Source organism: Poecilia mexicana, unplaced genomic scaffold (assembly GCF_051168715.1).
Source record: "Poecilia mexicana isolate PSO_F unplaced genomic scaffold, ASM5116871v1 scaffold_16, whole genome shotgun sequence".
Classification (NCBI taxonomy): domain Eukaryota; kingdom Metazoa; phylum Chordata; class Actinopteri; order Cyprinodontiformes; family Poeciliidae; genus Poecilia; species Poecilia mexicana.
The window spans coordinates 12222111-12236450 of NW_028263385.1; the positions used below are offsets into that span (position 1 = coordinate 12222111).

The following is a 14340-nucleotide window of genomic DNA, read 5'->3' on the forward strand; positions in this document are numbered from 1 at the left end:
CTACAAGTTTAAATACTCCAAAAACTATGTTGTAGCCTAATGAGGTGGCCTTGAGAGGTTCGGTAATCTCAGCTAGTGAGGAAAGTAAAAGATTAAAAACATTAATATATATATAAAAAATGCTATTCAAAGTGAAAACCAAAGGCGTATGCCTGAACATACCACTATTAAAAGAGCACTGTGAAGTCACATCAAAGCCTTAAGCTGTTGTCTCTGCCAGACCCATCTGGCATCCACTGATCAAATGCTCTGACAAACAAAACGCCCAGAAGGTCACACCACCACCTAATAGAGTGAAAATGGTTTAACCTGCTCCTTTTTATTTAATTATAAAGCAGGAAGCCATGAGGACATCAGAGGGAGGCAGAGCAGAATCCAAGGCTGCACACCGATCAAAGCACTTCTTCTTATGTTCGAATATGCTTTGTAATATTAGAGCCGAGCCGTTGCTGTCAAGATTAGTAAATATAAACCCACAGGACAAAAATCAGACTTTATCTTACAATTTCATTTTGACCTATTTATCCAGGTGGGTCAATTCTAAGTCTTATTTACCTGGCCAACATGCAGCTGAAAAGGAAGACACACACACAAAAAAACTATTCTACACCTGATTTTAATTCAAAGTAGCAATGAACAAAATAAAGAACAAACAGAAGAGACCAGGAAAGATTAAAGTGCACAGCAAGTATAGTGACAAATTAAAAGTATTTGGCTTAATGCAGAAAACTGCATTTTCATACATGGGACAGCGTTTCGCAAAATCGTCCGTACCTCCCAAATCTTTCAATATTTAGATTTATGTATTTTAATACGATCCTCGTGAGTCTGCATCTTATAGAACCTAATTTCACTGCTGTAGTAGCTGCAGGTCTTTTGAGGCATGTCTCCACCTGCTTTGATCATCTTGAGACTGAAACTGTGGCCCATTCTTCTTTGCACAATAACGAATCCATAACAAGGGACGGACAGAGAGTATTTAGCATTTAGACCTGGACTTTAATGGGGTAATACATGAATAGGCTTCAGTCTAAGCGACTCTATTGTAGCCCTGGGTTTAGGTTCATACACACTCCTCCATCCCAGGGGTTTTCATCCAGCATTTCCTTTTCTAAAGTCTGACAGGCTTCCCAATCCCTGTTTTAGAAAAGCATCCTGCCACTACCATGTGTGGAAGTGGAATGATTTGTTTATGGTGACGAGCAGTCTTCATTTTCTACCTCACATAACATGTCACACATTGTTCTGAAAATTATTAAACCCATTTCATGATGTTTTTTCACCAGTATTTTCTAAGAAACATCTGAGGTCTTCATAGAGAGCTACATTTGTACTGAAACTAAACTAAATACTAGTTAGCTCTATTTGTAAATTCAGCATCTTCAGAAGGCAAAACACTACACAGGATTTTGTTTTAGAGTGTTTGATTTAAGTTGTGTAAAATTGTGGAAAACATGTCCCATTTTTCATCCACTTTACAAATATCCATCCACTGACTTCAAATCCTAATGCAATGCATTTTATTGGCATGAAGCTATGCATGTAAAAAACCACTGCTGGTTTCCCATGAACACTTTGGAGGGGAAAAAAAATGTGGTTTTCAGTTATACTTCTTCCTGTGACGTCAACACTGTGAAACCAGTTTTTTTCCGCTAGACAGCCCCAGCGGATTGTAAAAGAGGAAGACTAAAAAGTGGTCTAATTATTAGTAATGCTCCTAAACCTCTGCACATTCAGTATTTCAGGCAGCTCAACTTGACAAAGGTCAGAGGTAACTAGAGACCTAAGGAGACAATGGTGGTCAGTGGAGCCCCATAATAATCTGATCTCATATACATTTTTGGATAATGAGAACAGAAAATCTTCTGAATTATACAAAAAAAAGTATCTTGTAATAATAATAAAAATAATAATGTATAATTAAGCTGCCAAAAAGTCTACATTGACTTGACTAATTTTCATGGCTAATTCTTAATTTATTAATAATAATAAACTGGTGGCTAGTGCTCTAAATTAATTTAATCTGGCGCCCTCTAATGGTGACATTTGGAAGTAACCTCATCAAACAGCAGCTAACTTCCATTACCTTCAGAATGAAAAGCAGATTTGATCTTAAAGGTAAATCTTCAATGTGTGTTTATTTTTGAAAATGTGCTGGTTTAATAGGTATAGGAGTGGGGAGGGTAGTATGAATTATGATCTGAACATTTTTCCTCTGTGTTGACCGACTTGCCCAAACAAACCACACCAAGCCAAACACACCTACACTGGAACAAAGAGCAACTTGCCCCTGCATCTCCCATTTGAATTGTAACTGTTCTGCCATTGTGCAACCCCTCTGAAATGAAGCCCCTGTGTTATGCAATTTCTTTCTTTATTTATTTTTTTCGGGCTCCAAAACCCTCCTCTCAGGTTTCGCTCCCCATGCACAGAGTTTTTATGACACCAGATATGCAGGACAATTCTCACTTAATTAAGCGGCGCCATTGTGTTGCTCAACGACCACATCTGAGCTGGGAACAAACAATAAAGCCCTTCTTTCGAGCTTGTCGGGAGGGGAGCAGCTCGTCAGCGGGAGGGAGACCGTTTGACCTGACTGCAAAAGGTACACACACTCACACACACTCATATGCAAACACACTGAGTAACAAGAGAGCAGGTAAGCAAATCTCTCACTGCAGCATGTCGAGGCAGGCCTGGTGATGAAGAGGCTGCACACAGAGACACTGGTGTAGTGGAAAAGTACTGCTGCTGCCAAACCCCACCGAGACAGGTGTGTGAGTGTGTCCTGAGTAAAAAAGAGGTGGGTGGAGATGTGCTGACACAGGTACATGTGTGTCATAACTTATGTGGGATATTATCTGTTTGGGAACAGGACCGTTGAACAAGAAGTCACGCAACATTACGCGTAAGAGTAATTCGACTCTTCAGCTCCAGTGATGGGACTAGCAGGCGTGTTTCTGCCTTTTTATTGTTCTGCCTCATTTTTCCACAAACAATAACTGAACAATACAAACAGTCCTTTCAGCAGCCTTCCTGCTCTTGTATGTGCTAAGGCTGACGGAGACACAGATATCTAAAAGCCACACGGTTTGCTTACACAAACCGGTCCGAACAACAGAAGTGATCTGAAAGGGAGAGAGACTGATGTGACGAAGCGGATGATAGACAGGCACATGGAAGAGGAGACATCAGTGGGAGGTGAGAGGAAAGCAGGTGAAGAGAGGATGGGGGGGGGGGAGAGCACCAGGAGGCGTGGGTCTTTCAGGAGTCTAATTAAATATTGAGTGTTTTGACCCACACTGACGGCACTCTAACAGATCTCAACATCATGGACTGCTAATAAACCATATTTTTATGTCAGGTTATGCGTGCCTGAAGGTGTTATTTACAAATAAGAGTGAGAGTGTATTCGTGAGCCTGAGTCACAGAGAAAGGAAACGTGGCCAGCTTATCCTCGTCAGTTTACTGAGTAAGATGTTTGCATAGTGACTGTTTGATTGGCAAAGAGGAAATATCAGAGAAGACATTTAGCAAGATGAACAATAAACTGTGTATGTATCTACAGCTCTGGAAAAACATTAAGAAACCTCTTAAAATGATCAGTTCTCTGATTTTACTTTTTATACGTATATGTTTGAGTAAAATGAACATTGTTATTTTATTCCATGAACTACTGACATCATATCTCCTAAATTCCAAGCAAAAATGTATTTATTTGCAGAAAATGAGAAATGGTCAAAATAACGAGAAGATGCAGCGCTTTCAGACCTCCAATAATGCAAAGAAAACAAGCTGATATTCGTTTAAAAACAACAATACTAATGTTTTAACTCAGGAATCAATATCTGGTGAAATAACCATGAGGTTTTCCATGGGGTTCAGTGCAGTGGGATCTTCATTTTCTCATCTGTATATGTCTTGCAAAAGTCCTCATATTTTTTCACATTACAACAATCCTTGTTGTATTTTATTGGGATTTTATGTAATAAGCCAACAAAAAGTGTAGTAGATTTATGAGGTGTCCTTTTATCGGATGTAAAATCTCAAGCTTTCACATCGATTCACATTTGGATTTCGGTCCAGGTTTTAACTAGGCCATTTTAACATGGGAATTTGATCTAATTTGATTTTATTGTAGCCTCAGTTGTATGTTTAGAGTCATTGTCCTGCTGTAAGGAGAAGCCTCAAACCGTCCCCACAGCATGATGCTGCCATCACCATGCTCTGTCCATTTTTAATGAGTTTATGCTGACAATGTAACAATGTTTCTCCACAATCAAGTGGGCTAGAAAGATTTTTTATTGTATTTGTCCATACAGGTCAGTGTGTAAAAAATACATTATGACAGTTTTTATCCTTACCAAAGAACAGATTCCCTACAGGATGATACTGCCACCACCGTTTGTCACTGTGGGAACAATGTGTTCAGTCTTAGGTTTTCCCCACACAGTGTTTTCCATGTAGGCCAAAAAGTCTGATTTTGTTTTTAGGTGTACTAGATTAAAGGGGCTAAGATTCAAATACACATCACGTTTTAGATTTTGATTTAAAAACATAATGCAAATATTTTTCTCCCACTTTTTGCACTATTCTGTGTTTGTGATCTCTTTAAAACACGTTAACCTAACAAAATGGGGAAAAGGTCAGAGAGTACAGAACGGTTTTGCAAACACGGTAAAAAAGGATATGCCTCCTGTTATCCATATTTTGTGTTTATCTATTCTCACTGGTCCTGCCTGTGTGTTTCTGTGGAGCTATCCAGCTGTCTTCAACATCTCTGAGTAATTCAATGAGCCCCCTCTGTCCTGAGGAAGGAAACAGAGACTTGTGGCTGAAATTACATACACTCACTCCCCCACGAGCACAGAGCAAAAACAGAACGATGGACACGCTTATCGATTACATTATTGAGAAACAGCAAAATCTCGCTGCTCCTTCGCAGATTACAGAATGATCCCCAACATCCAGAGACGTTTTAGCTCATTAAAATGCACTTAAAATATCAATAACTTGACTAAGGGGCTGCTTCAATGTTCGTTTTCAATTGATTCCTAAATGATTCTGCAAATCTGCCCTGAAAAAGCCACTGATGAGAGTGTGTTAGGAGAGCCGGTTGCCATGGCGAGCGGCATGGCTGCTGGCATGGTGACAGAGCTCAGCAGCGGCCTGGTACTCTGAGGATCCCCTGATGTTATCCAGGATGAGGAATAATTGATGCATCTGTAACTGGACACTGGATTCGCTGCTGTTAGTTTAAGGCCACTGATGGATTCAGGACTGCTCTGCATTTTTTTAAGGCGCTTATGTCTGTATGCGCCTTTGTTAGCAGAGGTGAGTCACTGAATTGGCTACAGTGTGTTTGAGCAGCTTCTACACGCACTGCGGCAGTAGGAGGAAGAGGAAGATGTGGAAGGGACGAAACAGGCACATTATCATGGCTCAATGAAATATTTAGTATCTTCAAAACATAATCTTCCAAATTTAATTTCCTTTGCGTCTTAAATTGCGTCGTCTTTCTTTAAACCTCAGATAGTGCACATAAACACCACACTGAAATCTAGTGAAGTTTTTGGTTTGTGGTTGCAGACTGGGTACTCTCTGGCTAGGTGTGGCACAATCATGTCAAGCATGCTAACGACCTCAGGCTGGAGCATGCCAACTGATTATGGGCTCAACTGAAAAGAGGAGGTTGTTTTTTTAAGTTCCTTTTTTGCTGCACACGATTCGGACTTTGCACCAAACAAAATTAGGTTTGCAAGTTCCCACAGATGTAAGAATGGCCCTGTGGAGGCATTCAGTTTCAGTTGAATGACATCAGAAGGGGAAGTGGTACACTGGAAAAACACCCAGAGCAACACTTCTTTTTCTACATCTCTTATTGAGCAATGAGCAGCGTTAACCTCAGTTCAGTGCCTTTTGAGTTATTCACGTTTGTCAAGCTGTTGCTGCTAACTGACTTCTAGGCTTTTGTTGGGATTTTATTTGATAAACCAACACAAAGTAGTGTGTTGGTCTTACTAAGTGGAAGAAGTGAAAGAAAGGTGGTACCTTTGTACAGATAGCGTCCATAAACAGCACATTTCAAGTCTTTCCAAAATCAAAAATGTAAAAAGTGTGGATTTCAAATGTATTAAACTTAATTCTCGACTCAACCAGTCCTTTGTGTTTTATCTGTAACAGGTCTGCACATCAGCAAGCCGGTTATTCTATCTCTGATCTTTGCAAAACAGCTTAAGCTCAGTCAGGTGAAGAACATTTCTGCCACAAATGACTCTCTGGGCTCAAATCTGGACTTTGACTAGGCCATTCAAACACATGAATATAGTTTGATCCAAGCCCTTCTATTACTTGATGGATGGTGAACCTCTGCTATGGTTGCCATCTCTAACTGGTGTTCCCCCAGCATCGTCCTGCCAGTCTAAAGTATTCTCATGTAACAACATGGGGATGCTAAATTAAGGGTGATCTATAGTGTTTGTTTTCCTTCACATACATTTATGCATGTAGCCCCAAATCAAATTATGTTTGGACTCTCATCAGGCCAGAGCACTTCCTTGGTCTTCGTAATGATGCTGCTGCTAATTTATTAATGTTCTCAAACCACTGAAGCTCTCACAAAACAACTGTAGTGCTGATATTAGAGTAAAGGAGGAAGAACAAATTGTTCATGTTTTCATTTGTTAAGGATTTATGCATTTCTATCCTTCGAACTTCAGAGTTATGCTCTACTTTCTGTTTGTCTATCTATAAGTTGTTGGTTGTAACTGACAAAAATGAAACAATCTACATATGATTATAAATGCTCTTGCATGGCAGTGTGAAAATTAACTGCCATTTCTACTTCTCTGTTTTATTATATGAGACCAATATCATAACGCTAGTCAATGGTCTGCAGATAAATGAACAGGAAATATGATGAACATGAGCTTTCACTTCATGGTGACTTTACAACACAATGAGTGAACCTAAAACCAAAGGCACATAACTGGATACGTGGTTCTTGGCATCTTAAAAGGTAACTAGAGGTGGACATTTGATCCAATCTGGGTCATCTCACCACTTTGTTCTGTCCGGCGGGAATGTGAAGGACCTCGACCTCCAGTCTGCGTCATTGTTCAGCTGAAATATGCATAAAGCTGAGAAGCTCTATGACTCAAAAGAGCACATTTACATCTTTACTTTGAATATGTGCTCATGAAGTAATGAAATAAAAACATTGTTAGTCTTAAAGCTCCTGGTCATAAACAAGGATTGTTAAATATGCTTACCCCTTTTAATTATTATGCCACATTGTATCTGTAGATTTTCATTTCTTTGTTTAATTTTTGTCGTGTGGTAATGATTTACATGTTAATCAAACTAAAAGCTTTATTGAGGAATACCATCTTATTAGTCACATGAATGAGTGTGTGTAGTGGTGTAAGTAAAGGCTTATAGGTTTGTTTGTTTGTTAGAGCCATGTTAATTATAAATGGCAAAGTTACCAGTGTACTCTTCAGGCTCGTGTTACTAGACTGTTCCTGTCCTTCTCATGGACAATCTAATGAAAAACATATAATACATGCTGTTACTAGACTGAATATCCAATATTACAACAGCTGAGTGTAAATTTGCTATTCATTTATCACTGATTATGTGTTTGTGCAACCTTGCAAGGTCCTTGGGCCATCTGCTGGTTCTTGCAGCAGGACGGAGGGCACTGGGCCAAAGAAGGGGGGCTCAGGCTGGAGAACAAGGGACCCGACTACTGGGATTAAGCATTCTGAACGCAGCACTGGATTAGCCCAATGTGTGCTTCTCCTGCTCCACTGTTGCTGCTTTGCACACCCAGGAAAAGGCAAGATTTTTAATTAAATCCTCACATTTACCTGAGAGAAGTGAGCTTGTCTGAGGCTGGGTAAAATCAATGGTTTCTATATAGATGCTTGGATAAATAAGCAAGTTTAGTTTCTTTGTAACAAAAAATACTTGAGAGTAAAGTGTTTTAACAAAGGGAAAATATGTCAAAAGTGGCAGATTTCTGGAAATTGAGGGAATGGCTAGAAATTTCTCTAAATATAAAAGCCTCGGGAATTTAAAAAGGACCGAGGAAATGCTTTCATTGAAGCTTTGTGAAAATGAGTCAGTTGCACCAGTCTGATCTGATAAAACAATATTTGTGAGCGATAAACATTTAATGCAACACAATGCAGACGCTTATAAAAACAGACAGAAAATCTCAACCTCTAAACCCTGCAGACACAAAGAGAGATTAACTCTCTTTAGCTCTAAATCATCTCCCCTGTGTTTCACTCTAAAGATAAAAAAATAAACAAATCAAAGTAATAAAGTCAAACACAACTCAAACTGGAAATCCCTTCTTTAAGCCACAACCCGTCTCATCCCCTCTTTTCTCCTTCGCTTCCTGCAGCCCATCTGTGTGTCCTGTCACCGTCTTCATCTGATCACGCAACAAAAGCGACGGTGTAGCTGTGTGACTTGATCAAGCCCAGTGAGCAGAACTGTGCAGCACTTCAGCTGGATTGGATTAGCATTGTAAATCTTGCTTCCAGTCTTGTGCAGGGAGCGTCTTGACTCGCTCTGTCTGAGAGAGAGTATTTGTAGGACGGGGTAGTGGAGTGGAGCTACACATATGTTTATACACACACACACACACACACGCACACACACACGCACACACGCACACACACACACACACACACACACACACACAGAAGCTAACACCAGTTAATTTTAGGGTTAAAGCATGTATCTGTAAAGTAATGCACCTCTTAATTTTGACCTTTCATCTCCAGAGACTCTTTGCTTGTCAACTTGGTCAAAGAAACTCTTCAAAAATGAACCAGGTTGTCAAACTTTCCAAATTGTGCTGTTATGCAACTCATCGTTGCCATGACGACAGTCACTGCTGACACTTTACCAAACACAAGCCAGGATGCCAAAAAAGAAGTCCACATTTAGTTATATAGCATGTCCTATCCAGTTAAATCATTGCAATATTTACACCACATGTCTGCTTCTGATTGTTTGAGCAGCAGTAGACATTCTGAAAAAGCAAACAAGGAAGCACTGTGGTTCTGGCCACAGCGCCCAACTTGTTTTGTCCAGAAAGGAAGGAACAAATACACTGCTCAAAAAAATAAAGGGAACACTCAAATAACACATCCTAGATCTGAATGAATGGAATATTCTCACTGAATACTTTGTTCTGTACAAAGTTGAATGTGCTGACAACAAAATCACACAAAAATCATCAATGGAAATCAAATTTATTAACCAATGGAGGCCTGGATTTGGAGCCACACACAAAATTAAAGTGAAATGTTCCCTTTATTTTTTTTTGAGCAGTATATATGTTTGCATGTATGCTCATCTATTTATGAGTGAAGTTTTGCAAGCCTCCAACTTCTTGGGGTCTTTTCCATCTACAGCAGGGCTGAAATGATTAATCAGATTAATCGTGATGAATCTCTTATTGAAACAATTGTCAACTAATTTAGTAATTGATTAATCATTAACTGAAGTATACAGACTCAAAAAAGGGGCCTTTTGCTGAAAGAACAATACATTCAGAGCAGCCATTAAGTCAAAATTGGACAAAAAATACATGTTTTGGATTTAAGGAAAAAAAATAATTCGCTGTAAATATGTGGCATAATTTTAGCCCCACCTGGTTCAAACTCTAAAGAAAAGCTCCTATTAGGCATCTTTTTCTATCTAGTTATTAAGTGGTTAATTCAAAAACTAATCAACAGATTAGGGATGTTATCTTGTTGCACTTTTAGCAATAAAATGTTTATTTTCTTATTTTCTTTTAAAAAGTAATTGAATTAGTTGTTCATTTGCATCTTTTAATGTATTCCTAATATTGTATATAAAAAAGCTTAAATAGTTAAATGAAAAACCTTCAGCCATTTCTTTTATCATATTAATCCATTAATTTTTATACCTTTGTTTTTCTTTCTCTTTTAGACTAAATTGAAGTCAAAACCCGGAATTAGGCTATAAAATATATTTTCTTTAGTCCGTTAGGCAACTCCCAGGTTCTTTATCAGCTTTAATTTAATCAGTAACGCTTCCACACTGCTTTAATGTTTATAAACCTATATCCGTTGTCGTCTATTGATTAAATGTGTTGTATTTTCTAGGTTCATTCATAAGACTGGTCAGACTGACTAAATTTATTAAAGTAGCTGATATTCATCTATTTACAATGCTAAAAAATCAAATAGATAAGACATTAAAACAAATTAAACAATCCAATGAAACATTTCACTATTTAGTGTTAATCTTCAAACTGGAAGGAAAAAAAAACAAACAGTCTCTACACATTGTGTCTGTGCAGGCCTGCCCACTGTGCCTTGATTTACTCATCTAGGGACACATGCATCTCCAGGACAACGCCTTGAAATGTTGTCAGTGTCATGTTGCTGTAGTCAGGCTACCTACCCCTCTCGAAGCACTCTCTTTATGGGAGACCATCAGCATGTTAAGTTGGAAACTTTTGGCCATATCAATCACTAAGTCTAATATAATCTTGTTTTAAAGTAATGCCTTAAAGAGACAACTTGACCTTTAGAGGAAAGATGGCTTAACTTCTGTGTTTTATGGGAAACGTAGCCTGCAAATTACAGAAGTGGACCTTTGGATGATTACAGTGGATGTTGGGTTAAATTTAAAGTTACACAGCCGCCTCTCATAGCAGTTGAATTCACATTTTTTAATGTGAACGTGTTGACTAAAGTTAGTTAGTTCTGGCTCAAAAACATTCACTTTACATGGATTCCTCCTCCATTCCTCCATTTTGTATTTTTGCACATCTGGTCACGATGTTGTGCACATTTTCCAGAACAGAAAGTAACTGTCTGCCACCAGAGATGCAGGAAGTTGCATCAACACCCTATGGGGACATTTTGTGCCAGAGTAGACAAACACTGTGTACAGTAATTCTTAAATATATATTATTTACTTACTGTACAACATTTCCCTGAAGGAAATCATATTTATAAATGTATTTTGATATGGGTCTTATTTTGTCATTATTTATCCTAATAGTTCATAAAAGTAGCCAACTAACCAGAAATAAGCACTTCCATTTCAAAGGATGAAATGGAAGTGAGCAAAACAGGCTACCAGTTTGAGTTAACTACTGTAGAAGGTTGTTTAGTCAAAAACTGACTTTAATCCCAGTCAAAGCAACAACAAAAAACTAACAAAAACAAAAAGTTAATGGCCTTGTGACTGCAAAGTTCACCTACTCTGAATCAATGAAAGTTTTCTACAAGTTTGTCATCTATTCTCTTTTTTTTGAGTGTATCTGAGAGAACAACAATAGTTTACTTGACAATTTGGATTATTTCTTCCTACACAGCACAGAAGAATTGCCAAGAGGTAATGATCAGCTAATCGGAAGTAAATCTTGGTTTAACAACAGAATCGAATTGCAGTAGGAGATTATCAAATATGCACAGTACAGTATCGGAGAGAGAGAAATTGGAAAGTCTTAGCAATTACATTAGTCACAGAACTCAGATTGGTAATTTGAAAGACAAAAAAAACAGGAATTATTTTGATAAACCAGATTTTATTTAGGGAAATCTGTTGTTATTATGAATAATTTAAGGGTTCATTGTGGTTAAATCCCTGAATCCAGCTGACCATCTGAAGGGGGCAGGAGAGCAAAGAGCATAATGAACATGAGTGTCAAGCCACATTTTCATTTGTAGCCTTTGCATCAAACTAGGGTGTAGCTGAAGCTATGAAGCACAGATGTGACCTTTCAGGACTATTGATTTTTTTAAGCCAAAAGGAGATGTAGCTCCTTTAACTGCATGGGAGAAATCAGAATGTTCATGAGCGTTGCTCCTCTTTTTTGCTTCCTATGGAGCAGCAGCTGTCATGTTGCTTAAATCGAAGGAGCCTATTGACCTTAACCGAATCCCTGGACACATGTAGGGGAACCACATCGTGTATGAACCTCTTTCTGCTGGTTTCTACATCATGAGGGACTAACCAGCCACCACAAAGCACCATGCAGCAGGTGCAGCTCTCTGCACCAAACTGAGGGCTGCGCCTCTGCAGCAGCAGCAGCCGCAGCAGCCACACAGCTCCTTCATTACCTTTAGAAAAGGCTAATGTCTCCTCCATCCTGCACACGCCCTAGTGGTGCAAAAATAAATGCACACACTGTCCTAGAAACCTTTATATTCCATATCTTACAGAGGACTTAATGTCACACCGCTCTAAGGCAGTATGACCTCCTGACAAACACGGTGACATCCTATTTTTTCTATCCTTGCTCATCAACCCTTACCACCCAGACCCACACCGCCTCCTGCTACCCACCTGCCTCCTCTGCCCCTGATAACCAATCCCACAAGCTGCAGCAGAGGGAAACACAAGCCACGGTAATGTGAGCTTCAGGTCATTATCCCGTAACAGGATATACAGTCAAGCAGCCCTCCCCCTCTCCTCGTCCATACTCAGTCGCCATTCCGTTAACTCCTTGTTTCTCTCTTTAAAATGCAGCCACCACCTTGCTGTTCTCTCATCAGCGCCCCCCAACCACCACCATCTGAATCACGTGTCTGAAGGTGAACAGCAGCAGTCGATGCAGCTGTGAGGCCCTTGATGCACATTCTCATTTTACATTCCTCCTATACAGTAATCAATTTCAGACTCTGTAAGGCAAAAAGCTGCATCAGTGAGTGCAGGGATGAAAAGGAGCGGCGTGCAAGACGAGGAGGCGGAGTGAGAGAGTGAAAATCCTTTTCTGAAGGGATGCTTGCTAAAATTAGAAATATCTATATATGTCTTCCTTGTGTTCTTGACACATGTTAAAGCTTTTTTTTTCTTCTCTCCCCTCTATACAGCATCAGCGCTGTCCCTTTTGTGCGTGGCTCCTGGTTCCAGCCTATCACAGCTCTTTGCAGGGAATTTCCACGGCACAAGCCCCGCCCCTGGTTTGACGCGGAAAGCGGCGTCACAAGCGATGCCCCCTGCGGCCTTGTGGAAGGACAGCCGCTGCACGGTGCGCCAAGAGGACATTCTCGAAGGAAAGAGGAAAGACGCGTGAAGGAAAAATGGAAATCTGGGATTTAATGGTAGGATTTCCAGAACCTGCATCCGTCTTTTCTCCCCAGCGTTCAGGGTCACCTCGGCATCCTTCACAGATCTCCGCTATTTGCTCTTCCAATTACTGGCTTCCATAATGCCAACCCCTGGAGGAACACACTGTGCCCCAAAGGATGACTTGTTCCCCTTCACACCACATACAGCCACAACCAAACGTCCCCACATCAGTACGCAGCTACGTGCGTAAGCACTTTCTGTTCTCTCGTCTCCTTTTTGACGCAGTGCCCGCAAAAGCAGCACATTTTAGAAGGAAAAGACGCTCACACGGACCCATAAATCCTCTCCCGGCGCCTTGAAGATCCGTCTGCAGCGTCACGCCGCCGCATCATTCATCCCCGCGTGGCGCTGCATCAGATTAAAAATTACAACCAGCATCACCAGATGGTGATGAAGCAAAGAAAAAAAAAAAATGCGCAAAACCCGGCTATTATTTCACACGCAGCTCACAGTTGGTGATTTTCCACCAGGGTTTGCAAATTAATCTATTGATTCATTCACGGATACGGCTGTGACAAGTTTAACCAAGATGGGTTTTTTTTTTTTTTTTTTTTTTTAAAGATGCGCGCATGAAGATGTGGAGACCAGATAGCGTCGTCTCATTATTCTTCACCAGAATGTGTGGCCATTGCTGGCGATTATCGAGTTCCAATGTTATGTCACAAATTAAAGGAGAAATAAGCTGGTGGGACACTTATTCCTGGTAACCGCATTATGACGCACGGGTCATTGAGGGTGTCTTCGGCTGACAGCATCCAGTGGAAAGGACGCGTCCTCAGCGCTAAATGCCTTCCAATGGCACAGAAGCAGCTGCGTAGAGCCGGAGAGGAGAAGAAAAAGATGATGATGATGATGATGATGATGATGATGATAATGGGGAGGAAGGTGGATTCAATGTGCTCTGTCATCACAAAAGAAGAGCTGCACAAGTATGTGAATACAACACCTGAATATAACATTATTAAACCACGATGGGCGCAGATAACACGTGCCATCCCGCCCTAACCCCCCCAACACAAGAACAATCTGGAGGAATAAACCGATTAGGGCCTACTGGCTCGGAAGGTTGCGGTCACGCCAAACGAGACACCTAACAAGACAACCTTCCTTCTCCCCTGCATTATGCATCAGATTTAAACTCAGCCGAACCTTTAAACCTGACGCAGAGGTGAAAACCCAACTGAGCGGTTCTGATCTAACAGGAGC

The 14340-nt window shown here is 40.2% G+C and overlaps 1 protein-coding gene across 2 annotated transcripts in view; it reads right to left on the reverse strand.

Annotated features, from left to right (window-relative positions):
• atp1a3b (ATPase Na+/K+ transporting subunit alpha 3b) overlaps positions 1-14340 on the reverse strand; it is a 29130-nt gene that overhangs the window by 14215 nt on the left and 575 nt on the right. The window lies entirely within an intron of this gene.